This window comes from Loxodonta africana, unplaced genomic scaffold (assembly GCF_030014295.1).
Source record: "Loxodonta africana isolate mLoxAfr1 unplaced genomic scaffold, mLoxAfr1.hap2 scaffold_67, whole genome shotgun sequence".
NCBI classification, from domain to species: Eukaryota; Metazoa; Chordata; class Mammalia; order Proboscidea; family Elephantidae; genus Loxodonta; species Loxodonta africana.
In genome coordinates this window covers 314617-329097 of record NW_026975400.1, presented here as the reverse complement: position 1 = coordinate 329097, position 14481 = coordinate 314617, and the positions used below count along the sequence as shown (strand labels likewise).

Here is a 14481-nt window from a genome sequence, read left to right as displayed (position 1 = left end):
CCATCATCAAGGGGGTTTATCGTCAGCATGCAAGCTTGAGTGAACATTAAAGATTTAATAATTTAATTCATCACATGCATAGATGGAAGAAGAAAAGACATGCTCATCTCAAGAGATGGGGACAAAGCAGTTGATAAAATCCAATCACACTGAGAGATAAGGACGCTGAGCAATCATGGACCAGAAAACCAGTTGCTTAAGTCGGAAAAATACAACTGGCATGATAGTTCATGGTGAAATGTGGGACATTCTCTTTAAAATTAATTAGCATTAAAATAAGGATGCTTTCCCAATTTGAAGACTGGCGTCTGGCATCTTAAACATTAGCAAGCAGCCATCTCAGATGCAACCATTGGTCTCAACCCACCTGGATCAAAGGAGAATGAAGAATATCAAGGACACGAAGTGATTATGAGCCCAAGAGACAGAAAGGGCCACATGAATCAGCGACTACATCATCCTGAGACAAGAAGAACTAGTCGGTGCCCGGCTATAACCAATGACTGCCCTGACAGGGAACACAATAGAGAAACCCTGAGGGAGCAGGAGAACAGTGGGATGCAGACCCCAAATTCTCAAAAGACCATACTTAATGGTCTTACTGAGACTGGAAGGATCCCAGTGGTCATGGCCCCCAGACCTTCCGTTGCCCCAGGACAGGAACCATTCCCGAAGCCAACTCTTCAGACATGGATTGGACTGGGCAATGGGTTGGAGAGGGATGCTAGTGAGGAGTGAGCTTCTTGGATCAGGTGGACACTTGAGACTGTGTTGGCATCTCCTGCCTGGAAGGGAGATGAGAGGGTGGAGGGGGTTTAGAAGCTGGAGAAAAGGACACGAAAAGAGAGAGTGGAGGGAGAGAGCAGGCTGTCTCATTAGGGGGAGAGTAATTGGGAATGTGTAGCAAGGTGTATACGGGTTTTTGTGTGAGAGACTGACTTGATTTGAAAGCTTTCACTTAAAGCACAAAAAAATAATTAAAAAATAAGGATGCTTTCTATCATTATTTATATTAAATATTTAACACTAGAGGTCCAAGCTAGAAAAAAACGACAACAAAAAGAAGGAAAAGCTGCAACTGCTATTACTCATAGATTACAGAAATGCCTCCACAGAAAAATTTCCAAACCATTGAAATTAATGCTAGTAGATCATAAATATAAACTAAAAAATAAACTGCATTTCTATGCATCAGCATCAAGCCGACTCTGTTGTAGCTCTTAGTGAAAGCAGAGGACACTGATAACGAAATAGCAGGATTCAGGTAGGCTAGACAAGGAGGGGAGAAAACTATTTTACACCAGGCCTCATGTATAACCATGGGTATGTGTTAGTCATCTAGTGCTGCCATAAGAAAAAAATAACACAATTGCGTGGCTTTAAAGATCAGATATTTATTTTCTCACAGTTCGGGAGGCTAGAAGTAGGAATTCAGGGCATGGCTCATGTCTACTTCAGCTTCTAGCAGCTTCCAGCCACCCTTTGCGTTCCTGGCCTTGTAGATTATCTTCCCCTTTGTCTGTCTCCCTCTTCCCCTGCTTGTGTCTGTGTCTATTCTGCTCTTTTTATAACTCAGAAGGGATTAGGTTTAGGACCCACCCTACACTGGTATGGCCTCATTAAAATAATTTTAAAAATCCCCTATTTCCAAATCAGGTCACATTGATAGGTACAGTAGTTAGGATTTCAACATACCTTTGAGGTTACACAATTCAGTCCATATAGTACCCTCACCAGATATTCTGGACTGAGAGTACAAACATGAGCAGCTGAGAGTTCTATTTTTTTTTGTTTCTACATTAGTTGGCTATAACTTGTCTGATTCCACCCATACAAACTTTGGAGCAACTTATTATGAAGGACCAGGCCAACCTTTATTAGCCATGTCCATCATGTGGAAAAACGCACACATTCCCATCACTGAAGCCCTGAGAAATTCATCGATAAGGGTGGAATGGGGTTGGGACCAAGAATTGTTTCATGGCGTTGATAACATGGCATAGCTGTTAGACATCTACGTAGAGATGTCAGGTAATAATATTGACAGCTAACACTTACTGGTGCCAGGACTCTTGTGAAGGCTTCTCCTCTCTTAAGATACTTGCTCTGCATGATACCCATGTGAGGAATGTATCATTATAAGGCACATTTTACAGATGAAGAATTCGGTACAGAGAGTTAGGCTGACATTTGAATAGAAGTCGCGAACCAGGAGGAGATGAAATGGATGGAGGTGTAAACATCGCATCCTCAGGTACAGACAGACAGCCACCGACTCCCTGAGGCATCCTGGAGAGAGGGTGTCAATAGAGAGAGAGGACTAAGCACTGAGCCTGAGGGCACTCTGACATCTAGAAGCCGGACAGATGAACGGCAGCCAACAAAGCTCTCTGAAGTCTAGTGTGGTTCCTGGAGCATGGTCTGTCCTTCCTCTGGACTGCATTTTACCAGTCCCCCTCCCACCCGCACTGGGTGTCCGCTTTACAATGGCAGGGACAGTGGGTACCTTTCACCATTGTGTCTACATGATGGAGACTATTCCTGGCACATGGAATCTCTCTAATATTGATTGATTGAAAAAACGAAAGATGAAAATGATGAATGAAATCATAGTTTGCTACCCCAACGTGTCTGTCAGTTTGTCGTACTGTGGGGGCTTGTGTGTTCCTGTGATGCTGGAAGCTATGCCACCGGTATTCAGATACCAGCAGGGTTACCCATGGAGGACAGGTTTCAGCTGAGCTTCCAGACTAAGAGAGCCTAGGAAGAAGGACCTGGCAGTCTACTTCTGGAGAGCATTAGCCAGTGAAAACCTTATGAATAGCAACGGAACACTGTCTGATATATGGCTGGAAGATGACCCCCCCCAGGTTGTAAGGCACTCACAAGATGACTGGGGAAGAGCTGCCTCCTCAAAGTAGAGTCAACCTTAATGACATGGATGGAGTGAAGCTTTCGGGACCTTCATCTGCTGATATGGCACTTCTCAAAATGAGAAGAAACAGCTGCAAACATTGATTTAATAATCGGAACCTGGAATGTACGAAGTATGAATCTTAGAAAATTGGAAATCATCAAAAATGAAATGGAATGCACAAACATCGATATCCTAGGCATTAGTGAGCTGAAATGGGCTGGTATTGGCCATTTTGAATCAGACAATCATATAGTCTTCTATGCTGGGAATGACAACTCGAGGAGGAATGATGTTGCATTCATCGTCAAAAAGAACATTTCAAGATCTATCGTGAAATACAACGCTGTCAATGGTAGGATAATAACCATACTCCTACAAGGAAGACCAGTTAATACGACTATTATTCAAATTTACACAGCAACCACCAGGGCCAAAGATGAAGAAATAGAAGATTTTTTTCAGGTGCTGCAGTCCGAAATTGATCGAACATGCTATCAAGATGCACTGATAATTACTGGCTATTGGAATGCAAAAGTTGGAACCAACAAAGGATCAGTAGTTGGAAAATACGGCCTTGGTGATAGAAACAATGCTGGAGATCAAATGATAGAATTTTGCAAGACCAACGACTTCTTCACTGCAAATACCTTCTTTCACCAACATAAACGGTGACTATACACATGGACCTCGCCAGATGGAACACACAGAAATCAAACTGACTACATCTGTGGAAAGAGACGATGGAAAAGCTCAATATCATCAGTCACAACACAGCCAGGGGCCTACTGTGGAACAGACCATCAATTGTTCATATTCAAGTGCAAGCTGAAATTAAAGAAAATGAGAGCAAGTCCACAAGAGCAAAAATATCCCACCTGAATTTAGAGACCAACTCAAGAATAAATTTGACACATTGAACACTAGTGACCGAAGACCAGACAAGTTTTCAAATGACATCAAGGACATCATCCATGAAGAAAGCAAGAGGTCACTGAAAAGACAGGAAAGAAAGAAAAGACCAAGATGGGTGTCAGAGGAGACTCTGAAACTTGCTCTCGAACCTCGAGCAGCTAAAGCAAAAGGAAGAATTGATGAAGTAAAAGAACTGAACATTTCAAAGGGCCTCTCAAGAAGACAAAGTGAAGTATTATAATGACATGTGCAAAGAGCTGGAGATGGAAAACCAAAAGGGAAGAACACGCTCGGTGTTTCTCAAGCTAAAAGAACTGAAGAAAAAAATCAAGCCTCGCGTTGCGAAAGTGAAGGATTCCATGGGGAAAATATTAAATGACGCAGGAAGCATCAAAAGAAGATGGAAGGAATACACAGAATTATTATACCAAAAAGAATTGGTCAATATTCAACCATTTCAAGAGGTGGCCTATGATCAGGAACCAATGGTACTGAAGGAAGAAGTCCAAGCTGCTCTGAAGGCATTGGCGAAAAACAAGGCTCCAGGAATTGATGGAATATCAATAGAGATGTTTCAGCAAACAGATGCAGCACTGGAGACGCTCACTCGTCTATGCCAGGAAATACGGAAGACAGCTTCCTGGCCAACTGACTGGAGGAGATCCATATTTATGCCTATTCCCAAGAAAGGTGATCCAAATGAATGTGGAAATTATAGAACAATATCATTAATATCACATGCAAGCAAAATTTTGCTGTAGATCTTTCAAAAACGGCTGCAGCAGTATATCGACAGGGTAGTGCCAGAAATTCAGGCCGGTTTCAGAAGAGGACGTGGAACCAGGGATATCCTTGCTGATGTCAGATGGATCCTGGCTGAAAGCAGAGACTACCAGAAGGATGTTTACCTGTGTTTTTTGACTATGCAAAGGCATTCGACTGTGTGGATCATAACAAACTATGGATAACACTGGAAAGAATGGGAATTCCAGAACACTTTATTGTGCTCATGAGGTGCCTTTACATAGATTAAGAGGCAGTTGTTCGGACAGAACAAGGGGATACTGATTGGTTTAAAGTCAGGAAAGGTGTGCGTCAGGGTTGTATTCTTTCACCATACCTATTTAATCTGTATACTGAACAAATAATACGAGAATCTGGACTATATGAAGAAGAACGGGGCATCAGGATTGCAGGAAGGCTCATTAACAACCTTCATTATGCAGATGACAAAACCCTGTTTGCTGAAAGTGAAGAGGACTTGAAGCACTTACTAATGAAGATCAAAGACCACAGCCTCCAGTATGGATTACACCTCAACATAAAGAAAACAAAAATCCTCACAACTGGACCAATGTGCAACATCATGAGAAATGGAGAAAAGACTGAAGTTGTCAAGGATTTCATTTTACTTGGATCCACAATCAACAGCCATGGAAGCAGCAGTCAAGAAATCAAAAGACACATTGCATTGGGCAAATCTGCTGCAAAGGACCTCTTCAAAGTGTTGAAGAGCAAAGATCTCACCCTGAAGACTAAGGTGCGCCTGGCCCAAGCCTTGCTATTTTCAATCACATCATATGCATGGGAAAGCTGGACAATGAATAAGGAAGACGGAAGAAGGGTTGACCCGTTTGAATAGTGGTGTTGGCAAAGAATATTGAATATACTATGGACTGCCAAAAGAACGAACAAATCTGTTTTGGAAAAAGTGTGGCCAGAATGCTCCTTAGAGGCAAGGATGGTGAGGCTGCGTCTTACATACTTTGGATATGTTGTCAGGAGGGATCAGTCCCTGGAGAAGGACATCATGCTTGGCAGAGTACAGGGTCAGCGGAAAAGAGAGTGACCCTCAATGAGGTGGATTGACACAGTGGCTGCAACAGTGAGCTCAAGCATAACAATGATTGTAAGGATGGCGCAGGATCAGGCGGTGTTTCTTTCTGTTGTGTCTAGGGTCGCTATGAGTCAGAACTGACTCGATGGCACCTAACAACAACAACAACAATCTCTGAATACTTTAAGGGCCTTCGTGTGTAAGAGGGAGAAAATATGATCTGAGTTGATCCTGAGACTATCTCTTAGCGTTAAAGAATGCTGAATAACAATTCAATAAAAAGGTTCAATAGCAAAGATCTTTGTTAAAAGATTTAAGTATAGGTTGAAGATTACTAGAAACACGCACATTTAATATTTCAAGTATAGTCAAAGTGCTAAAATTATATACTCCTTGCACACAGCAGAATATAATACAACAATTTGATGTTGTCTGTAAAATAAACAAAACTTTATCATGGAAAAGGCTAATATTGAGTGAAAGGAGCAGGATATAATATTTATGTGAATATACATAAATGTGTGTGACACACATATAAAACCCATTGCCGTAGAGTCTATTCTTACTCATGGTGTTCCCATGTGTGTTAGGGTAGTCTCCAAATTTTCAATGACTAGAATATACTTCTACAAGCAGGACAAAATTAAAGGAATATATTTAAACAATAAATGAACAGAAGTGAAAGAATTAAACCTGCGGAGAGGCTGCCCAGGAACCCAAGACTACAATAACATTGGTATGGAAAGCAGAATGATGGTGTCGGGAAGCCTGGTGCTCACATGCTTCCAGTTCGAAAGAGAAGAGCAAATAAACCAGGGGAGAAGGCAGTGAGCCAGAAGAGTGGGAGAAATGAAGCATTTCTCGAGTGGCAACTAAGGCTGAGCCTCTGCTGATGGCATGTAGTCCCTCATTTAAACCTTACAAGGATGTAATGGGTGGGATAGACCTTGTTATCCCCTTTCATCATGCAAACATGTTATAAAAACAAATTAGAAAATAGAGAAAAGTATAATAAAAGAATACGCCTCATCCGTTGAGCACTATTATGTTGCCCCAGCAGCTGCTCACTGTTGTTGTTGTTGTAAACATACCACACAACCTTTGGTGACTGAACAACTGACAGTAATTACCATTAATTGCCTGTGCAACCCTGCCCTTCATCAATGTGACTTTTCCACCACTGTTAACCAGAACTCAGTCTCCATATGCAGGAACACCCCTTTATTTCCTCCCTCCTGCCCCTGGTAACCCCTAATAAACTTTTATGTCTACACATTTGCTTGTTTTTGTAAAAGACGGCTTTTTGAATCTGAAAGTTCACGACAAGCCACAAGGGTGAATTCATGTGGTAGAAGTTATTTGCAATACATATATCCTACTACTGACTTGGTTCTGAAATACATAAAGAACAACCCAAAAAGGAAACAGGAAAAAGAAAGCAGACAGTTTGATAGAAAAATGAGCAAATACTTGAACACTGTATAAAAGATTTCTATATGGCCAAGAAACATATGAAAAGTGACAAACCTTCACTGGTTATCAGAGAAATTCTAATTAAAAGCCACAATGTGATACTATCCCCTACACGCCAGAATGGCTAAAACGGAAAAGATGGAAAATACCAACTATTGGGTATAACGTGGAGTAACTGGAGCTCTAATCTACCGCTAGTGGAAGTGTAATTTGGTACAACCAGTTTAAAAATGTTTTGTCCGTATCTACAAAAGCTGTGAACATACATATATCCCAGGACCCAGCAATTCTACTTCTAGATACATACCCAGTAGAAATGGGTACATATCTTCACCAAAACACATACACTTCTCAGCATCCGCTAAGGAATGAACACCTTCCTTAGGAATGTCTAACTTTTAAAGCATTATTCTCTGTCTGTTCTAAGGTGATGCCCATATATGATGATAAGTTTACACAGAAAAGTCTAGAGCTTTATGTGAAATTCCACAGCACATCTCTAGAGGCTCACGTTCTCATAGCTTCTGTCGCCTCTGCAGCCCCTGCTTCTGTCTGTCCGTCTGCTGGGCTGCACCACATGGAACCAGTTATGAAATTCAAGCCCATCTTACACTCGCCAAGGTCCTACTCACACAAAATTTGTATTAGCTTAAAAGAAAAGGTGTGTAGATAAGATACACAAGGGATTTAATTGCAGAAAACAAACCTTAAAATGAAATGGCTGGGAATGGTGGCCTCCCTTTGTAAAAAGGCTTCTCTGTACCGACTACGGGAAAATGCAGTTAAGATATGGGTCATGGGAAAAGGAGCGTTTGTAGCAATTTGGTAATCACTCAGACCACCTGTAAAAATGTTTTCATCCTTTTTCTCATACCTTACACAAAACAAAATTCCAGATGGATAGAATATTTAAAATTAAAATATGCAACCATAAAAATTTTAGAAGTTTTTATTTTCTTTTTATTGATAAAAGAGAAAGACTTTTTAAAAATCCCAAAATATGAAGGCTAAAACTGTTAAGATCTATAGATCTTTGGCATATCAAAAAGTATATGAAGAGAGTAAAAATACAGGCAAAAAGCTGAAAAAAAGCTTGCAGGCTAAGGATTTGAATAGAGATTTCTCGAAAGCAGATACAGAAACTGTCAACAAGCACAGGAAAAGAAGCGTAACCTCATTAGTCATCAGGGAAATGCAAATCTAAACTAAAGTGCACTATTATTTCAAAACCACTAAGATGGCTAAACTCAACAGGATGGACAACAAGTGTCGGCGACGATGTGGAGAAGCTGGAATACCGCTGGTGGAAATGTAAAATGATCCAATTGTTTTGGAAAATGGTTTGGCAATTCTGCAGAAAGTTAAACAGAGAATTCCCATACAACACAGCAATTGCACTCCTAGGTCTGTACCCGGAGAATCAAAAGCATGTTCACATACAAACTTACACAGAGGATTCCTAGTAGTGTTATTCATGACAGCCAAAATGTGGAGAGAACCCAAATGTCATGACCTGATAGACAGGATGTGGTATATTCATAGACTGGAACCACAAAAGGCACCAAGTACTGATACATGCCACAATATGGACGAACCTTCAGAACATTACGCTAAATGAAAGAAAAAAAAAAAAAAAATGAAAGAAGCCAAACACAAATGACCGCATCGTGCATGATTCCATTTACATGAAATGTCCAGAACAAACCAACACAGACAGAAGTAGATTAGTGGTTGCTACGGCTTGGAGGAAAGGAGTAATGAGGATGACTGTTAATACGCCTTTATTAACAAGGGCCTTTATTTACTGGGCACTGAAAATATTCTGAAGCTAGACAGTGGTGACTGTTGTGCCAAGTCTGTCCATATACTAAAAGCCACGGTATTGTGCATATTTTCAAAGGCAGTGTTACGGCAGGTAAATTGTATCTCAATAGAAATATTTGTGATTCCTAAAAGACTAACTTTTCAATTAACATATAGAACCTATAAATCAGTAGGGAAAAAACAATCCAATTTTAAAATGTCTCCCTCCAGAGCAAAGGGAAGGGGGTACATTCCATCCACACAGCTTATTTTTTTATCTCTTCATTATTCAAGTTCTATTCTCATCTTATGTAACTCTAAATTATACAAGTAATTGTCTCCAGTTTCCTTATCCCTGTTTTCACTATTTAACTAAATAAAGACAGCAACACAGTGTTTTTTATAAAAACCCACCCACATTCACTCAAATCATTTTTTAGCACTTCTTAGGTGCCAGGTACCAGGATGCTCTGACAGACACAACAGACAAGTTCCTCCCTGCATGGGCCTTCTATTTTTGTGAAGCAGGCAGATGATAAACCAGCCAACCAGCTCTTAATGTAACCTAACATTAAGGAGGGAAACATGTAATTTTGGAGCTATCTCAAGCTGTGTCTCTCTCACAAAGATTTCTCCGAATCTAGTGAAAAGTAAACACCTCGAAGGAACTCTGTGGGGCCAATAAATGTGAAAAAGCCATTACATTTCAGTTTTGTTTTGTTGCTTTCACCTGCTACCCTGTCATTATTTTTTAATAACATGATTATGGAGCTGACATCAAACTCCCACCACCCGCCTGAAAGAAAAAACCAAACCCGTAGCCATCGAGTCAATTCTGACTCAGAGACCCTATACGACAGAGTAGAACTGCCCCATAGGGTTTCCAGGGAGCAGCTGGTGTTAGGACACAATTCCCTCTTATAAGAATCTGAAAGCTGTTCACTGTGGATGTGGGAGGGACTCAGTAACACTTGCAGAGATTTCCACATGGGTGGGGTGCTCTAGTGTGAGCATCGGGGGAATGGACCCCATGTGCACTTTGCAGCCTTCTGCAGATTATGACACAACAAACATTCAGTCTTCATTGACCTACATCTTGTAAGAGAACAGAGGGAATTGTTAGACAGGACCCTTCGAAAATGCAGGGCAAGAAATTTTATTGTAACATTAAATGCCAAATAAAATCTTTCTACATTTTTCCCCCTTCCCTACCTCATTTCAAGGAGATAGCTGGACTCAGAGTATTGAAGCTCTGAAACTTCAAGACTCTGAAGAGTCTATGGTAAAAGCCTCAGCTCACTGGGGTGATCACACTGAGTGAACTGGAGCCCAGGGGAAGAGTGACAGTCAGATAGTAGGGTCCTAGACATTGGGAAGGGGAAGGATCTCCTTCTTGATAGTGCCCTGGAATAGGTTACAGCACCTCAAAGGCTGACGCAGGCACATAAGTAGACAAAACCTATTATGCTGTTGACAGCCCCACCAAGGTTCTCATGCTCCAGCCGAGAATGGAAACAGCAGGACGAATGCTTCTAGAGAGATCACCCACATAGGCTGAGGCAATGGGTGTGTTGAAGGTCTTCTCCAAGCACTGGTCCTTCATTAGACCCTGGGAATTATTGCATATCTGGATGAGGGAGTCCCCTAAAAGTAAGTGAGGTTAAAAACTCCCCTCAATTTTGTAAGCAGGTAGTTCTGAGCCTCAATTCATTTTATTTTTTAAAAAATAATGCTTTTTTTCATACATGATTTTGTGTAGACTCACACTTACAATTCGTATTACTCATTCATGCATTAAGTCAACAAAGATTTCCTGTATTAACAGCTACATATCAGACCCTAGGCCAGATGCTCTCGGTGATGAAATGACTTAGAGAAGTTGCCTCACTGCCTGGTGAGAGAAACGGCCAAGTTAACAGGTGTATCAGTCACGTATTGCTGTGTAACAAATGACTCCAAAATGTAGTGTCTTAAAAAAACAACCATTTACTAAGCTCACAATTTTTCAGGTTGTCAATTTGGGGTTCTTCTGATCTGGGCCAGCTACAGTGGCTCGTAGCAGGGCTTATTCATCTGTCTACAATTTGCTTCCAGCTCACCACCGAGCCAGTTTGCCTAAAATCAACTCAGTGAAACCACTAGATCATCTTTCCAATGGTCCCTCATCATTCAGCAGGCTGGCCTGGGGTCATTCCCACAGGTTCTCGGGGTTTAAGAGCAACAAAAGGGCAAGACTCAATGCAAAATCTTTTCAATTCTCTCCTTGTATCTTCTCTGCTACTATGTCAATGGCTGAAGCAACCATAAGGTCGGCCTTCAACAGGTAGAAGAAGACTCCTACTGCTAATGAAAGGTGCTCTGGAGTCTCATAGAAGGCATGGGCACAGAGAGAGGAAGAATGTGTAGTAAATGCAATTGTGTTTTATGCTGTGGTAAAGGGTTTCCTGGGTACAATGGTGTACAGAGCAAGAAGTGGACTCATCTACCAGGAGAAGATTCAGGGAAGACTACAACCAAGAAGTCATGCCTGAACCAAGTTGGGAATATGACTGAATAGTTAAGGGGTGAAAAAAGGCCGAGCATCCAGGAAGCCCCAGGTATTTTCCAGAGGCTTCAGTAAAAGGGGAAGGATGGCTTGATGAGAAAAGTCTGAGGAAACAGGCTGAAAACACTGGGGCATTTGTTATATTTGTGAACAGGCACAGATTATCTTTTGTTCTATTGTTTCCCTACCATTCCTGCCTCTTCTCTCCTTTGGGGTCACACAAAACAAGCCCCTACCATCCCCATGTGGAAACTTTTGTTTTCCTTGGAGAAGTCTCCTCCTTCCTCATCACCACCCCAACCTTCTTAATTTCTTCCTCAAATGGTCTCCCCATTTGCTGATTTCTCCTCTAAATGGCACCTTAAACAAAGGCAGAGTCTGTCATGGGCTTTCCCCAAGTCAACTCCCAAACTTCCCATTCTGGCTGACCACAAAACTCCTGAGTCTTAGGGCTTCTTGGTGAAGTCATGAGCCTAATCTTGCCAGTGGGGTCAGTTTTCTTCACCTTCACGCTTCACCAGGGAGAGTAGACCAGCAGACGGGAAGGGAGAGAACATCTCCTAGTCAGAGAGCAGAGCCTGTGTGAAGCCTCAGAGGCTAAGGAGACCTAAGAGGGGCTCAGAGTGGACATTTTATAACCAGAGCTGGAGAGACATGATTCCAACAGAGTCAAATGAGAGGACTGGGAGAAAGCAGCTGCCCATGATACTGTTATCATTCCCTGTGCTCTCTTTACCCACCAAAGGATAGTAACCCCTTTTACAGGGCACGGAAAAGTTGCAATTCATTTTTAGTATCTAATCTCCTTCTTCCTACACTGGTGCTAGCACTTCTCAAGCACCTACCTGACAGTTTCATGTTTTTCTGGTTGCCGTGTTTAGCTTCAAACCGGGCTCATGGAACTCAGCAGTGTCAGCAATGATGTCACACAGGATTACGGAAGCCTTGGTGCTAACTCAGATCTCAGCTGCTTTTTGAAAAGGGTGTCGACCTCAGGTCTTGTGGGAGAGAAACCGTAGCTACTGAATCAAGGAAATTCAGGAGCAAGCCAGAGTCCCCAAGTTATCAAAGGTTCATGCTGGGAGAAGGGATAAAGGTCCTTCAGAAGACCATTATGTTCGGACATCTTCACCCAAGCAGGATGAAACAGTGACACACGAGGAAAAGGCCTTTCTCTAAGACTCTAGATAAAGGTGAGGAAAAATTGTTCCAGATTGACGAGTGCTACAGAACAAAAGGTCTGACTTCCACCAGAAAAGAGAGCCATGGTAGGACAAGATGAAGGATTTGGGGTGAATGGATAAGGTCATAAGGAAGATTCTCCTGAGAAAGCACTTTCTGTCATTTAGTAGATAATTAACCAAAGTTTATTTTCTCAATAAGAAATGTAGGAATAAATGAGGGATGAAATGAAAGAATCCAATTGTAAGTTTGAGAGCTTTCCAGAATAGGTGCAGACAAGGCACACTGTTGTTCTGGATCTGAACATGATGGAAGGGAAGGAAGCCAGTGGGCAACTGGGGCAGAGAGTATAGGATGGTGGAAAGGCTGGGTAGGAAGAAGCATACTTAATTATTATATTTTCTAATTAGATGGAATTAATATACCATGTGAAGAACTAAGGAAATTACTCAGGAGGTTCTGGGAGTGGTAGGTTGAAGAGCCCAGAACCCACATCGCTGAGGGCAGAAGAAGGGCTGTAGACTCCTCCCTAGATCCAGGAACTCCCCTTCCCCTCCTGTGTCTCCTGCCCACCTCCCTCAAGAGCCTAAAACAACCCCTAACCACAAACATGGCTACAGGATAGAATTTTTTATTTTCCTACTTTTCTTAACCTGAGCTTCATCTAGGATCAGTCATGTATCACTCTTTTCAGGCCAGTTTTGTTGCGCTCCCCACTACTATTACCTCTGCTGTCCTCCTCCACCCAGTGCTGCCCTCCACTGGCCCTGCTTCCTGCTGCTTCCTGCTTTTCTGACTGGCCTCTAATACCCTTTGAGAGATCTCCCACCCCATCTTCTGTCTGTCACTGGAGCTTACACTCCCCTCCCAAACTCCTTCTCTTTCTTCCTTAACTTGCCAATCCTTCCCTCAAACTCAGAAAAATACTGACCCTTATGCTGACATATACAAGACCCGCCCCCGCCCACAGGAGGCATGGTTGCGATTTGGCTACTAAGGTTTGTGCCATCAGACTCTCAAATGTGGACATCTGTTTCTGCCTCACCCTGAAGGACATGGTAATGGGCTTGTGTTCAGAGAAAGGCAATTTTAATCTCCTGGTGTAGGCTAGTTAAGGGTACGAGGAGAAGTTTTCAATTATACAGAAAAGTACAAATAACGCTGTCTCTTTAAGTATAATTCCTTCTATAAAAGCCTTCCCTTAAAAGTAGGATGAAACCAAGTTACAAAGAGGAGACCAATTCTCCTGTTTCAATGCTTACACTCTAAATTTACTAAAAAAAAATAACTTTCACAGAAAACAGCTCTTAGAGAAACCATGTATTATCATGAAGGTGCAGAGAATGAGGTAATTTCCATATTCCACAGGAGCAAATTCACTTCCATCCAACAAATGCAAAAAAATAATTTTTTTTTTTTAATGTGGCGATCCTCTGTTTATGTTATAAACTATCACTGGATAAACCTTTGGCTGCTAACTAAAAGGTTGGCAGTTGGAATCCACCAGCCGCTCCTTGGAAACCCTGTGGGGAGTTCTACTCTGTCCTACAGAGTTGCTATGAATTGGAATCTACTGAAAGAAAACTGGGAGTTTTTTTTTTTTTTTTAAATCAATGTATTATAATTTTTTGGAGAACTATAGACTTTTGCTATAAGGTAGTACCATCATCGAAATTTTCTGGAGAAGACTTTATTGCCCAGAGTAAATTCCCTAAAGTATGGTCGGTGCCTGGGGAAGAAGAAAGAAACCATGGGGACTGTGGAAGTGGAGGATGGCGGTGATGGAGAGGTCTCCAGGGATCCCTGAGACCA

General features: G+C 41.8%; 1 long non-coding RNA gene across 2 annotated transcripts in view; it reads right to left on the bottom strand.

Moving 5' to 3' along the window:
• LOC135229952 (uncharacterized) overlaps positions 1-14481 on the bottom strand; it is a 324439-nt gene that overhangs the window by 298053 nt on the left and 11905 nt on the right. The window lies entirely within an intron of this gene.